Source organism: Rhipicephalus sanguineus, chromosome 9 (genome assembly GCF_013339695.2).
Source record: "Rhipicephalus sanguineus isolate Rsan-2018 chromosome 9, BIME_Rsan_1.4, whole genome shotgun sequence".
Taxonomy (NCBI): domain Eukaryota; kingdom Metazoa; phylum Arthropoda; class Arachnida; order Ixodida; family Ixodidae; genus Rhipicephalus; species Rhipicephalus sanguineus.
The window spans coordinates 68,619,653-68,632,845 of NC_051184.2; the positions used below are offsets into that span (position 1 = coordinate 68,619,653).

General features: G+C 44.9%; 1 protein-coding gene across 1 annotated transcript in view; it reads left to right on the top strand.

The window, feature by feature from the left end:
• Positions 1-643: 643 nt before the first annotated feature.
• The window catches only part of LOC119405626 (neprilysin-4-like), a 147,102-nt gene continuing 134,552 nt past the window's right edge, over positions 644-13,193 (top strand). The window contains exons 1-2 of the mRNA XM_049419466.1: positions 644-653; positions 3,888-3,964. The gene's annotated coding sequence lies outside the window, so the exon portion shown is untranslated. The remainder of the gene's footprint in view (positions 654-3,887; positions 3,965-13,193) is intronic.

Below are 13,193 nucleotides of genomic sequence, written 5' to 3' on the forward strand. Positions count from 1 at the left end.
AATCGCCGTCACGTGATGACGTCACGTATGACGTCGCAGATCGCAAAAAGTTGTGACGTCACCATGACGTCACCACATGGCGTAGTCACTTGGTCAAAGTTGGGCAGATTCCGGAGGCAGTGCGAAACCACGTTAGGTGCGGAAAGCTTTCAGAGGGAAGCGAGGCAAGATCAATATATCTAGGGCGTATAGAAGCCAGTGTTCTTTCGCAAAGGGTGGTGACACCGATTGACCACGCCGCCGCCCATATTGGGTCAAACAGTGGAGCTATCGTGTTGTGTGAAGTTAACATAATGGGTTAAACAGTGGGACGCTGTCATCAGCCTGTACGAAGTAAGGCTCGCGTCAAGGCGCCCTAAATCGACTGAAAAAAAAAAAAAAACTAGACGGCTTTCGTCTTTGATTCGTTTTAGGCAAATGCATAGGGGCCCCTGTGAGTTTTTGCTGCTGTTAATGGGATTGCCAACATTGTTTGGATGTAAAGCAGTGAAAGAGAAGATTTCTTATTTTTCGGTAGCGCTAAGAATGCTTTCAACTGCTCGTTTTTTTAGACGTATGAACACCTCTTGAAGACGTCCAAAACTCGCGATGTGCGACTTCCTGGCTTAGAAGAGCTCTCGGGAAAGCATTTATTTTTCATCGCCAACGCAATGGTAAGGAACTGCTGGTCCTGTTGCATGGGAACGCGTGCTCCTGCTTATGTTCAGTCACGAAGTTTCCAAGCATTTAAAAATATTTCACTTGGTAACGAGATATCTTTAGCGATGTGTTCTGTATGCTGCGGATACAGTAAGGGGGGGGGGATTAGCAGGTGACATTTAGAAAGGAGTATGCATTTATTGTGCAAACAGATGGCATAAATGGATGGGCGCACGTGTTAGTGGCACGCAGTGAATCTTCCATTATCGGATTATACTCGCGGGCAACGTTTCTTGGCAGTGCTGTCGAATATACAGAACCGAAACGCACGCCTGCTAGCGCGTCAAGAAATAGTACCTAATTTTATTGATAATTTTTTCGTGTGCCTTGCTCAAATAAATATTGCTTTATTTACTATGAGATTGGAACGGTTACGGGAAGTCGTAGGTAAAGGAAAAATGATTGCGCACTTTTCAAGAATATCTTCCTTTTCTTTCGATTTCTTAGAGAGCACCAAGCTTTCTGCACGCCTGTTTTCCAAAGGAAACACGGCGTCCCTGATATGTGTGGGGTTCCGTGTGCGCAGCAAGCTCACCGTATAGATTTGCAAGAAAAATCTTCTCGCACTGTGACACTGAAGTGTATACTGAGCAATCGAAATCTCTGTCTCTCATTCACATTTTTCATGTATATGTTCTTCTAAACGCCTTAAAGCTTCTAAACGCCTTAGAGCAAGCAAAAGCGAAACTGAAATTAAAATAAGCTGCAAGCTGCCACACTACTAGACGAGTAGCACGAAAGTGCAGAAGCCCCGCCTCTGTAGCCTTCGCTCTACTGCCAAGATGAGCCGTCCCCGAGTATAGCAGGAGCGTGTCTTATAGCACGTAGTGCCATTTTACCGGTCAGCATACACATTAACATGCCCTCTGCTTGATGGCTAGTTCGGGTTAGCAGTGCGATGATCTTCGTATTATATAGGGGGAACGATGTCATTGAAGGCAATTTAACATTAAGTGCTGTAAAGTGTGGGGTTCGGCGGGTCTCGTTAGGGTACCTGGCTCCCGGCGGCCGTCCGCATAGCCGAGGTGTTCCCAGTGAGGAGGCGCGTACATTCAAAGAGGAACGTATGTTTATTTCCATAGTTACGAGTGAGAGAGTGAACGAATGCATCAACTCAACGCATTTACGACAAAAGTCGTCGGCTTTTATAAGCATTAGTCTGGCAACACTGAGGCACCCGAAAAACAGCGTCAGCAGCTCCCGCCAATCCGGTGTCTTGCCGCCACAGCGCCCCGCCCCCAGAAAGGAGGTAATGGGCCACACAATACATTCGTTGATGAGGGGGAGGAACGAGAAGTCCAATTGGGGAACACCAGTGCACCACACAGCGAAGATGTTTACGCACCACGCCCCGACGACTCGAATAACGGAACGCCAGCGGGGAGGAAGAGTCTGAAGGAGGGGGAGGGGAGTAGGTGAAAGGTCGATGACCTCGGCTCTCACTGCCTTGAACACCTGAAGGCGCTGATGGCTGTGTTCAGGTAGAAGCATCACCTGTATCGATGAGGTCATCTCCAGCGGCACTTTCACACGCTTTCAAACACCGCACACGAAAGGGGTGTTCGTGAAACCTCCGTCGGGTTCCTCGCAACCGGGTTCCGCGTACGTGACCACGTGTGCGTAAGCACACCTCCAGGAAAAAATTGGCCGCGTATCTGCGTGCTTCGCTGCAAATGTTGTCGAAAGACGATAGTCTTCTGCAGGGCTTTTTCGTGCATAGCATCGCATTTTCAGCTCAGCCTAAGAAACACTAGGTCTTTAGAATTACGCATCTATGTATTTTCTAGTAAAGGAACACCACCTAATACTTACGTATCGATGTTGCGCCTCAGATAGGCGTAATATTTGCTTTTTGATCGACAATGTTCAGGAGTATGAACGCAGCTACCAGTTCAAGATGGCTGGGCGTTCAGCAAGTGGTTAAGCTTTGGCCGGGTGGCTGAATCGTGTGACTGGCAGACAGACTGGAATAGGTTTCAAATAGGAGAAAGTGCCTTAGAGCAGGCTGGCCGACGTTTCGATAGGTGGACCTATCTTTGTCAAAGGCGCCTTGTCATCCTTGGCATGTTAGTTTTAAAGCGTTAGTGTTGACGTCATGTCCAGCGGTGGCGCTTGTCGCTGTTGGTGATTCCAGCCTGGAAAGAGAAAACTCGAGAGAGGAGTGTAGCCTTGCCTGCAAAGAGGAAAAAGAAAAAAAAAGAAAGGAAAAGGAGAAAGAAAAAAAGGAGAAAGAAAAAAACGAAAAAAAGGGGGGGGGCGGTCTATTAAAGGGAGACAGAGAGACAGACCAAAATTTCTGCGTTCAAGTATTCCAAGAAATACTATGGTCTTTAAAAGCTGTGCCCCGTGCAAGCGCCGGTGCGGGGCAGGCAGCATTCCGGCAGACAGGTGCACGCACAGTGGCGTGTGCCACAAAGAATTCTGGGGCCCAACGTAACAGTGCATCGAATTTGACGATACCGACCGCTCGGATCGGGTCGACTTCTAGAGCGAAGCTTTATATGGCCTGGCGAAACCATAATTCGTCCGTGCTATGTTACAAAAGGTTCCTATAGAGCCCACGTGCCACAGAAATTGGGCAAATCCCACGGCTTACCACTGGTCCACTTATATTGAAGAAGGGAACACACGGGCGGCAGACACCAACTAAGATTCCTCGACAAACGTAAGCTATAATTGAGAAGCACTTTAGTGAACCGTTGGGATTAACAGAGGAATAAACACTGAGCCCTCGCGTTTCAGCTTCGCCGGTTAACCATTTGCACGGTGTGCTTGGGTGATCATTTCGTGATTTTCCTGCACAACGTCGTCTAATTAAAGTGCCTCTGGTAGCGTTAAATGAAAATGAAATTTCATATTTGACTGTAATCATCGACCTCGTTTACCCGAGCGCATCATATATCCTCACCAGGCGATAAACCCTTGTGCGATGGCGTCCGAAACACCAGTTGGCGGCTGTTTTCAGTGAAAGCGCGTCGGCTCTGGTATGCAGGGACCGTATTTACAAAACGCATTTACATCATGCGTTTTTAACGAATGTGAGGCGTTCAGAGTGACGGCGTGCGCTGATCGAGCTTACGTACAAACGCGTCTGGTTTCGTTATTTCTGCACTAGGCCTAACTTCTAGGAATTGGAATACAAGCGAGAACGTTCTTATTTGTAATAATGACAGTGCTTTCTTTGACAGGTGTGGTGTATGAAATCTCGCAAGGAAGCCCTTCAACAGCAAATTCAGTACAACCCTCACAGCCCGAAGCAATACAGGTAATGACACAGAAGTCTCAACAGAGAAATCAGTATTATCTACCTCCGCTGAAGAATAGTAAATGAACGGAGGCGGTAACGTTTCTTGGAAAGCCAGAGACAAGGAAAATCAATTTACTCTCTAAATGATGCAAAAATTACCCTGGCGCAATCATGCAAGTTGAGTTTCGAACGCTGGCTCAGAATGAGGCCACCGGCATTCATAAATGCCTTTATTGTTCTGAATTTCAACTTAATCAAAATAATGAGTGAAGTGAGTCAATATGGCTGGATAAACTTGGGGAACAAAAATTACTTCATGGCAGGAAAGCATGGCCAGCCTTATACACTGCAATAATACTGCTTTGTCGTTCCTTCCACGTTCCTGCTTTTGGCACGTGAAACCCGAGATATTATTATTATTATTATTATTATTATTATTATTATTATTATTATTATTATTATTATTATTATTATTATTATTATTATTATTCGAGGTTCCATCAGAAACAGAGGAAACAGACCGTAAAATTTAGTGATGAAATAAAAACAAAATGTTGTCGGTAGAATATTCGGTGCTACACGTCCTAACGGCTCATGACAAACCTGAACGAAGACGCGCAAAATCTAAACAAACAGTGCTAAATATAAGTACTTTTTAAATAAGCACAAAAATAGTTCACAACTTGGACGCGCTCACGCAATTTGGAGTTGCTCGAAATGCAGATATAATCGCATGTCGACTACATCGAGATGGTCAGTGTGGCTCCATCGTTCCTTTCTGGGGGCACTTGCAGCATGATTGACTTGTAGTAATCCGCAGTTAGGTATTTAATTCAGTTTGTTAAGTGGACGAGCCGCGTTTAAGTCGCCTACACCGCTGTCAAATATGTAGATTATGTCTTTCTGTAGACCGTGTATAGGTTATTTATCTATGACATTGCCTCATTCTGCTGCGCACGGAGTGACAGTGATATAATGTGCGATATGAACAGACAGTGGAGTGTTCCAATACTCAGGCTTAGCTGTGAAAGATTGGTAATCCAACTAGCCCAATTCGCAGTTCTGTTAAGGCTGGTAATATTGAATAAGATCTACAATCTAAGATAACAAATTCAATGACGTCAATACATTTAGTTAAGAAAGAACTTGGGGAGCTAGTAAGAACTCCTGTAGCCTCCATAATTAAGCTCAGGAAGTACAGCCTGAAATATTTGTTCGTATAAATGCTTGACGTGATTGTGATACATCTACTAAAATGGTTGGCAGATTATAACTGGAAAGAACACAATGAATATATTCTTTACGTTACAAGATTATCTGACGATACTTGCCGCGCTTATGTGCGTTATGGCTACGTGTGCAGAGTGGTGCTCCAATTGCTATTTTCGGTAATAAATAAAATATTTTACTAGTACACGCAATTACGTCCAAAAGAGGCATTTCAGAGGCGTGGAAACATTTTTCGAAATATTAATGACTATGACTTCTTGCTTGCACAGTTGCAATGATGACTAGTGAACCTACTCCGGTCCTTAGATATCCGTTGGATTATATAAGAGCGAACCTGTTTAAGCTAGCCATAATTTGTGTGTGCGGCGTGCTAGAAAACTATCATCATAATAAATGGTATGCACCACAGCAATTGGGTAAATACCACTGCTCACCACTGCCTCACTAAAAATGAAGAAGGCAACAGTTAGGCCATATGAAATGGCTGCGAAGCGACTGCGGCGAGCCGAAGACCCCGAATGCGTAAACGAGAGGCTACTAGGGAACAGGAAAAGCTACGGCGGCTGCGAGAAGACCCCGAAAGCGATGGAAGGCCTATGCCAAAGACGACGTGCCCTTAGATCTATGAGAGGTGCAAAGGCTTGGTTTCGGCGCGGGTTTCTGTCTCTCGAGTTTGAACATCCGTGTCGTGTCTGTGATTGTCCGTGGTGTAACTCGAACCTCTTTGCGGTGAGAATCAACGTAGAAAGAACCTAGCATCACCTAGCTAAAGCCTAGACACGACCGAGAGGCAACCTAGAAACAACCTGCATCGCCTATCTAAGGCCTAGAAACAACTTAGTCTTCATATCCGTCCAGTTTCGCCGTTTCAAGCCTTGCGCGGCTTTGTGCAAGCTTCGCCAATTTCTTTTAGTTCTTTCAAATAATCTACACAATAAATTGAACGCCAGTTTGCAGCTGAAGCACTTGGTCCGTCTCTTTCACTGTCTCGTGTTTCGCGCTGTTTCTCGTATTGTTGAACATGTACCAACCGGCCCAAGTACGCACCTTAGTGAAATTCAACGCAGTAAGCGCGCCAAGCACACAAACCTGACGTTGAGATATCTCTTCTCCGAATATTCGTTTCTTACAGAACAACAGTTTTTGCACAGTATCTTGGGGGAACATCATAGTATCGCGGCTGTAATTGCAATTTCTGTTGCTAAAAACGCCTACATGCAACAAAACGTTCACCCGAGCGTTAGTAGCGCCCAGAGTTTTAATATCGCTAGTGATTAATTCGTGTTAGTCATGCTGGAAGCCGTGCTATGATTTCAGGAAATAAGGTCCTTCTATCTGCAAAATATTGTGTTGTAACGTACAAGCTTATGATCTAGTGCTGACAACAACGGAATCGCGCTCAGGGTGTACAAATTTTTTATATACCTATTTAATAGAGTCAGGGTCCTCTTTCAGAAACTTCGCGCCTTGCTTGGTGCAAGATCGTATGTTGAAATGGTCTGTCAGCTCCCTGTCCACATCATACGTCAGAACTTACGCTATTGTTTGCAGCTGAAGCATCGTTCTGATTCAGCTGTTTTCACTCGAACTACCTAACTACATGTTATTTGTAATTCCTAATCTACAACCGTGCTTATGAGTTATGCTACTTTAATTGCGAAATAGAATACTTTCAAACTACTTTTTTTAATTTTTCGCAGAGTCAACGTGCCCTTGCAAAACTTCGGCGCCTTTTCAAGTGTGTTTAAATGCAACAAGTCATCGCCTATGCATCCTAAAAAGAAGTGTGTTCTCTGGTAGAAAGGCGACGTTTGCCCCGTTCGACAAAGAAATATACCTCACAAGTAATTGCAGTTATGATAAACGTATGAAATCATAAGATAAAGCTGTCACATCGCATATGGGTCTTTACGTTCTCATTATGAAACAACATTGTGGGAAGTCCTCTGCAAGGACCCCAAAAATGGCGAGCATTTACGTGACGCACTACGGTAATGAATGCGAGCTAAGTTTTTCTGCAGAGAGAGTGTGTGTAGTGACACTTCTCTGGTGGCCAGTTTCGGCTACGTAAGTACAGCCTTCTTTGTGTACTAACACGTTGCCTTGCGAGATGCGGACGTGATCTTGTTCTTTTTCACCTTCAACTGTGGCTCACACCCAGTTTGGGGGTATGGCCAATAATTGAGTGGTTTTATATACTGTTATAGTACTTTAGAATAAGAGAGGTTGTAGAATAGAAACATTACAAATTTTATAGGAACTTTTAGCGCTCGATAAAATGTGCAAAAAAATCCAAAGCTGTTTTTTTGTAAGTAATAGATATTCAAATAAAATAAATCAATACCTTAATCTTTAAACTATATACATGTGTCGACACTTAAGGATAATAATATATATTAGTTAACCGATTGGTTTCATTGAGGTAATCCCGCACAACCACGCAAACCTTCGCATTTGAGAACCCCAGAAATAGAGGCTCCAAAAGACAAAATGACAGGTCCAGATAAATTCATTCCAATATCACGTAAAGGTGTTTCCAAGAGGGTTTTTCGTGCTGTAGTATATCGCCTGCAGGTAAGAAAGAAATGATCGATAGTTTCCGGCTCACCACAGAATGCGCACAATGGAGAAGGTGCCTGAGCAGACCTGTGTTGGTAGAAATTTAGCTTCGGTGCACGACAGCGCAGCCTAGTAATTGACACTTCCAGTTTACGGGCTTGACAAAATGACCTACGCCAGCGATAAAATAAGTGCCGATATTCGGTGGACCTTGTCAGTACTGTGTCTGCAAAGACTTCTATAATGCTACGCCTGCGAAATCACGCAGCCGTCTCATAAGCGGATGGTGGAAAATAAGGTAAATCTGTCCACTGATCGACGACATCGCTAAAGGATCGGCAGTTTCATTTAGGAACAACCCTTTATGTACGGGAACCCAAATTATTCGAACTTTTAAAACTCAAATGCGCGGGTACCAGTGCACGAAACGCCTTTATTACGTGCGAGTAAGCGCCAGCAGAAAGTGCAGCACAGAGAGATAGAAAGTTTGTGATTATAACGGCAGATGTAATTGCCGAGTTTAACTTGCGCAATGCGAGCACCACTGCCAGGAATTCAGCCACAAAAACGGGTATGAAATCGGGTAGTCGAAGGGAATAAGACCAATCCAAATTCGGGCTAAATGTACCAACACCTGATTTTTCGTCACACTGTGATGCATCTGTAGCAATAAGAACTTTAGTTGCAATGCTCTGCAGGGGTTTTGGTAATAAACCAGCTAAAGTAGGATAGGGGAGTAATTTTGCATGATTAGGAAAAATATCGCCAAATAGAATATCCGCAGGGTACGAATTATCACGAGGCGGGTTTATATCGCAGATACGTACGTTCAGAGGGTCCAGTAAACGTTGTACATATATAATTTGTGGTGTGTGAAATCGCGGCCATCTAGTACCAAAAATATTTCCGGAGTGGAAATAAAAGCTGTTTCTGATTGTCGTAGTGGTGACTCGTAAATTCTTAAAAATGTCAGAACAGTCAAAAGGCGAAACCGGCAGGAAAGAGAAAGAACCCTAGATTCTAGATACAAAACATTGTTAGAAACCGTCTCAAGGAGGCCGAGGCAAAAGCGCGACGCTTCTCTTTCCAAAGAAATTGGAGGCTTGATCATGTAGGCTGGGGCACCAGAGAAAAGTCCGCAACTAAATTCCAATATAGGGCAAACGTACATGCGATAGATCATTACTAGTGTGTCTCTTCTCATATCTATGCGGTAGTTGCTTAGCTTACGCATCATGCCAACAGCACGCGCACCTTTTCCAGCTATACTATATTCGATGTGTGATCGCCTGTTAAGAGATGGATCATTAATTACCCGAATGTATTTAGCAGACTCTACCTGTGGTATGTCCTCACAATGATAACTCAGTGAGGTGTGCACAGGGCGTTGCAGTGGGAAAACACGAAGGGCACATTTACCCGGATTAAGCAGAAAGTGATTGTGGTCGAACCAGTTCTCTAGGGTATTAAGGTAAGTCTTCATCCGTTCATATAAGGTCTGGATGTTATCTGCCGTTGCAAAGAACGCTGATGTCGTCAGCATACACATAAGTTATTTCCTCGTGTCGTGGAACGGTGCTCATTAGTACAATAAATGGCACTGGGGAAGGCACTGAGCCTTGTGGTACTCCTCTCGTTTGTGTGTGAATAGTCGATGAAAAGCCGCGTTTAAAACGATAGAATTTTCTGTCCACAAGAAATTTCTGAACCCACGCTATGTGTATGCCGGATAATTTAGGTATTCCAATTGATGTATAAAAATAACATGTTCTACAGTATCATATGCTTTAGCGATGTCTAAAGTAACTAAAGCCGCATATTTGTTACGTAGTCGTGCTAACAGTACACGAATTTCAAAATCAACATGGACGTTCCAAATTGAACAACCAGCCCTGAAACCAATCAGACAAGGGCTTAGAAATGATCTCCCGTGAATAAATCCATTGATTCTTGAATTTAAGTTTTCTTGTTCTGTAACTACAGTCACGCTGATTGAGCGCGTCTGCTTCTTCTTCGCTATCTATGTTGTACAGCGCTGCGCTTCTCACATTCAGGGAACGGTACTGACGTGGTCCTGTGCCCTTCAAGGAGAGCATGAGGTTTAGTAATCGTGTGGTTAAAATGTGAATTTGAAAAGTACCCGAGGAGGCTGTCTCGAACCATAGGACGCGCTGGGAGGAGCCCGTGCAGCGAGCCGAGGAGGCCAGCCGAACCTGAGGGCTCGCGGCCGATGCTTAGGCCGGGGCTAAGGCCCGTCCCGAATCAACTTTCTTGGACTTCGTAAATAAAGTTTCATTCATTCAAAAGAAACGATGAAGAAATACAGCGGTAAGGTAGTAAAGGTTACCTGAAAAGGGAGCAGTAGGTAAGCCCGAATGAGTAAGTAGAGGACAAGAAGCCGATTCTTCTTGTTTCACCTCCGATTCATGGCCAATCCTCCGGGGTGGGTTACGCCGGGTATCTGAACAACAACAACGACGACAACAACTACAACGACAAGCTCACCAACGGGAGGCGCGACTTGGAACAGCGGACTGACTGAAACGCGACATCACCTTTTTAACATCAAAGTGTTCTATGGCGGGGTTCACCAAGCTTTCAGGGACGTGTTTCCGTCACGGAAATGACGTCGAAAAAATGAACACGATCAGATGGCAAAGCAAAACTTGAAGAAAGAGTTCCACAAGCGGGAGTTGAATCCACAACCTCGCAGTCCGCGACAGCAGATGCCCAGCATGCTATCTATTGTACCCCGGTCAATTTTTTTTCTTTATGGTCACTCACTGTGGTGGCGTTGCAAATGCGTCTTTTATATATCACACTTTCCTCTCGCAGTGCTCTTGGTCGGCGGGTCGGAGGACAAGCACAGCTTGTCCTCTGGCAAGCTGTGCTTTTTCCTCATCTTCTGATAGTTCTCTTCTTCATGGCCGTCTTCATCCTTCATCTTCTGCTTCACTACCAAAACATGAATGCCGATTTCTCCGGCGCGGGATGCAATAACTCTGATGGGTGAGACGACGAGTGCAGAGAGAGAGAAAGAAAGAAAGAAATATACAGAAAGAGAGAAACACTAGGGGAAAAATTGTCGTTGAGGCGACATTCGAACTCGTGTACACACCATCCGAAGGCGAGCGTCTTAAACCACTCGGCTATCCAGGCACGCTAGTAGAGCACAGCATAACGTTGTACTGATACAGTATAGCAAGGGCATGGAAAAGGGAAGGCAGGGATAGGAGGACAGATGTGAGGACGAGGAAGAGGGCAATGAGTAAAATATAACATAGAAGGAAAACGAAAGAGAGAAATAAATAGAAAGAAAGGCTGAAAGAAAAGGTGGAGCGAAAGAAAGAGAAAGATATGGAGAGCGAGAGAAAAAGATAGAAAGAGAAAGCTATAGATAGAGAGATAGAGAGAAAGAAATAGAACATAGGTAAAGAAAGATAGAAAGACCGAGGAAGAGAAAGAAGTTGAGAGAGAAAACAAAAGAAATAGGGAGGTCAGGATCCAGACGAGGGGAGCGCCACCAGCTCCGCTGCTACCTCACTCATCGCACCACTGGCACGGAGCTGCCCTACATTTTAATTATTTATTTGTTTGTATCTGCCTTGGATTCTAGTCCACGGACAACACTGATTTTTCGCAACGGAACACACGACGCCGACACTGGAATTTCTGTGAAACGAGCTCTTCAACGCTTTCAGGTTGATATTCGAAAGCGCAGTTTCAAAATCAAATGAGACAAGAAAACACCCCAAACACCGGACAAATTTTAATTCGCAAGAAATCGTTATTGTGAACTGCCGTTTAATAAAACGTTTCGGCTGTTGTTGTCCCAAGTGGCGGTTGCGGTGACCAACGTTTCTAAAACCGTTGTGGTGGCGTCGACCCGCAGCTGGTAACCTCTGCTCACTTCTTCGCTTTTGGTTATGTCCGTGTCGCCCCTAAGTACAAGAGTGGTACGTATCAACTAAGCAGAATTGGCCGATGACAGTTCAGCGTTTATGGATTACCTTGCCGCTCACTCTGAGCACAGTGTCCATTGCCCAATAGTCCGCAGTTGTCGCAATAGCCAAATGTATTCACCAAACACATATACCCCAAATAACCTAGTGATCATCACCTGACCCATGGCCTTGTGCCAAAAACACTCGGCTGGAATGGCTCAGGGAGGCAGTGGGTGTCACAACCTGCTGTCGGTGGGCGGCGGGGCTCCTTAGTGTGCCTGTGTGCTTAGAGGGGTGCACAGGTCGGGTCAGAAACCCAATCTGCGGTGAGGGTACTCAACGTGGATTCGGTGGCTTCAAGCCTTCCATCGCTGCTCACTTTTTTTAATGCGTGCGCCCTCCGTTTCTACAACTTTCTTTTGCATCAACTTGGGTCACGGGCAGGTTGTGGCATATAGCAGGTGGAGAATCGAGCTCCGAACTGACAGGCTACCATGACCTTACACAATGACGCAGATACTAGTTGTAGCCCTGAGATGGCGTATGGTCACAAGTGTTACTGCGTTAGTATTTGGACGAGAGAGAGAGAGAGAGACCAGTTCCAACATCGAGTATCAGCTATGGCTGGTCGAGAGGGCCCAGGACACTTCCCGAACAAAAGGAATACTGAAATAACGCCCTGAATCGCAAACCGAAATTACCCTTATCGCGCGTTTCCTTTATCGGTTTTGTGCCTTTACTCCTTTTGAGAAACAAAGTAGGCCGGTAGTCACAAACCAATCTTGTAGTTATATTTTACCATGTTGCCGATTTTGTAGTGCAGTGTACAGAAGCTTAAGCAAAGCACGAGATAAGGATAAGGTTGCCTCGTGTATGCGGGCCTAAGGGAGCCTCTCCTTAGCTGCCTTGTAAATAAAGATGTTTATTCTCTCGGAAGAGTGGAGGCACGCCGCAACGCATGGGCATTTCAGTACGATGCAGAGCTAAGAGATAACGAGTGGCGTGGCACCGTCAGTCTGCTACGACAAAATGTTAAACATCCTGTCTTAAATCATATATCTACGTGTGAAATTTATGTGTTAGGTTTCTGCCAAAATGTTTACTGTCATCGCGCTGCCATGCGCAACGCCTCCTAGGTCTTTCCAAGGTGCTGACGGCAGCTTTTAGCCCCCGATTACGTTTCTAGTCTGTACTAGAAGAATAATAATGTTGAAGTTCAAGCTGAAGTTAGCGTTGTATATTCGTAAGCAAAATACAGAACAAGGCCTCATGGGAAATCGATCCTCGCTCGTTGATATAGAAGTGCTAACTTCTAGCTAGCGTTGGTGCCACGACGATATTCCATGAACCATATACTAACTAGGTGGACACTTGAGCTTCTCTTTCAAGAGTAGAAAATGATAGCATAATCGGACAGTGTTCGTATCGCCTTGGCAATCGCTAGCCTAGCCCTTTCGGCCCTGGCGTCGTCAATTGACGACACCGCACAAAAGTTCCCCTAGCACCTCGGAAAT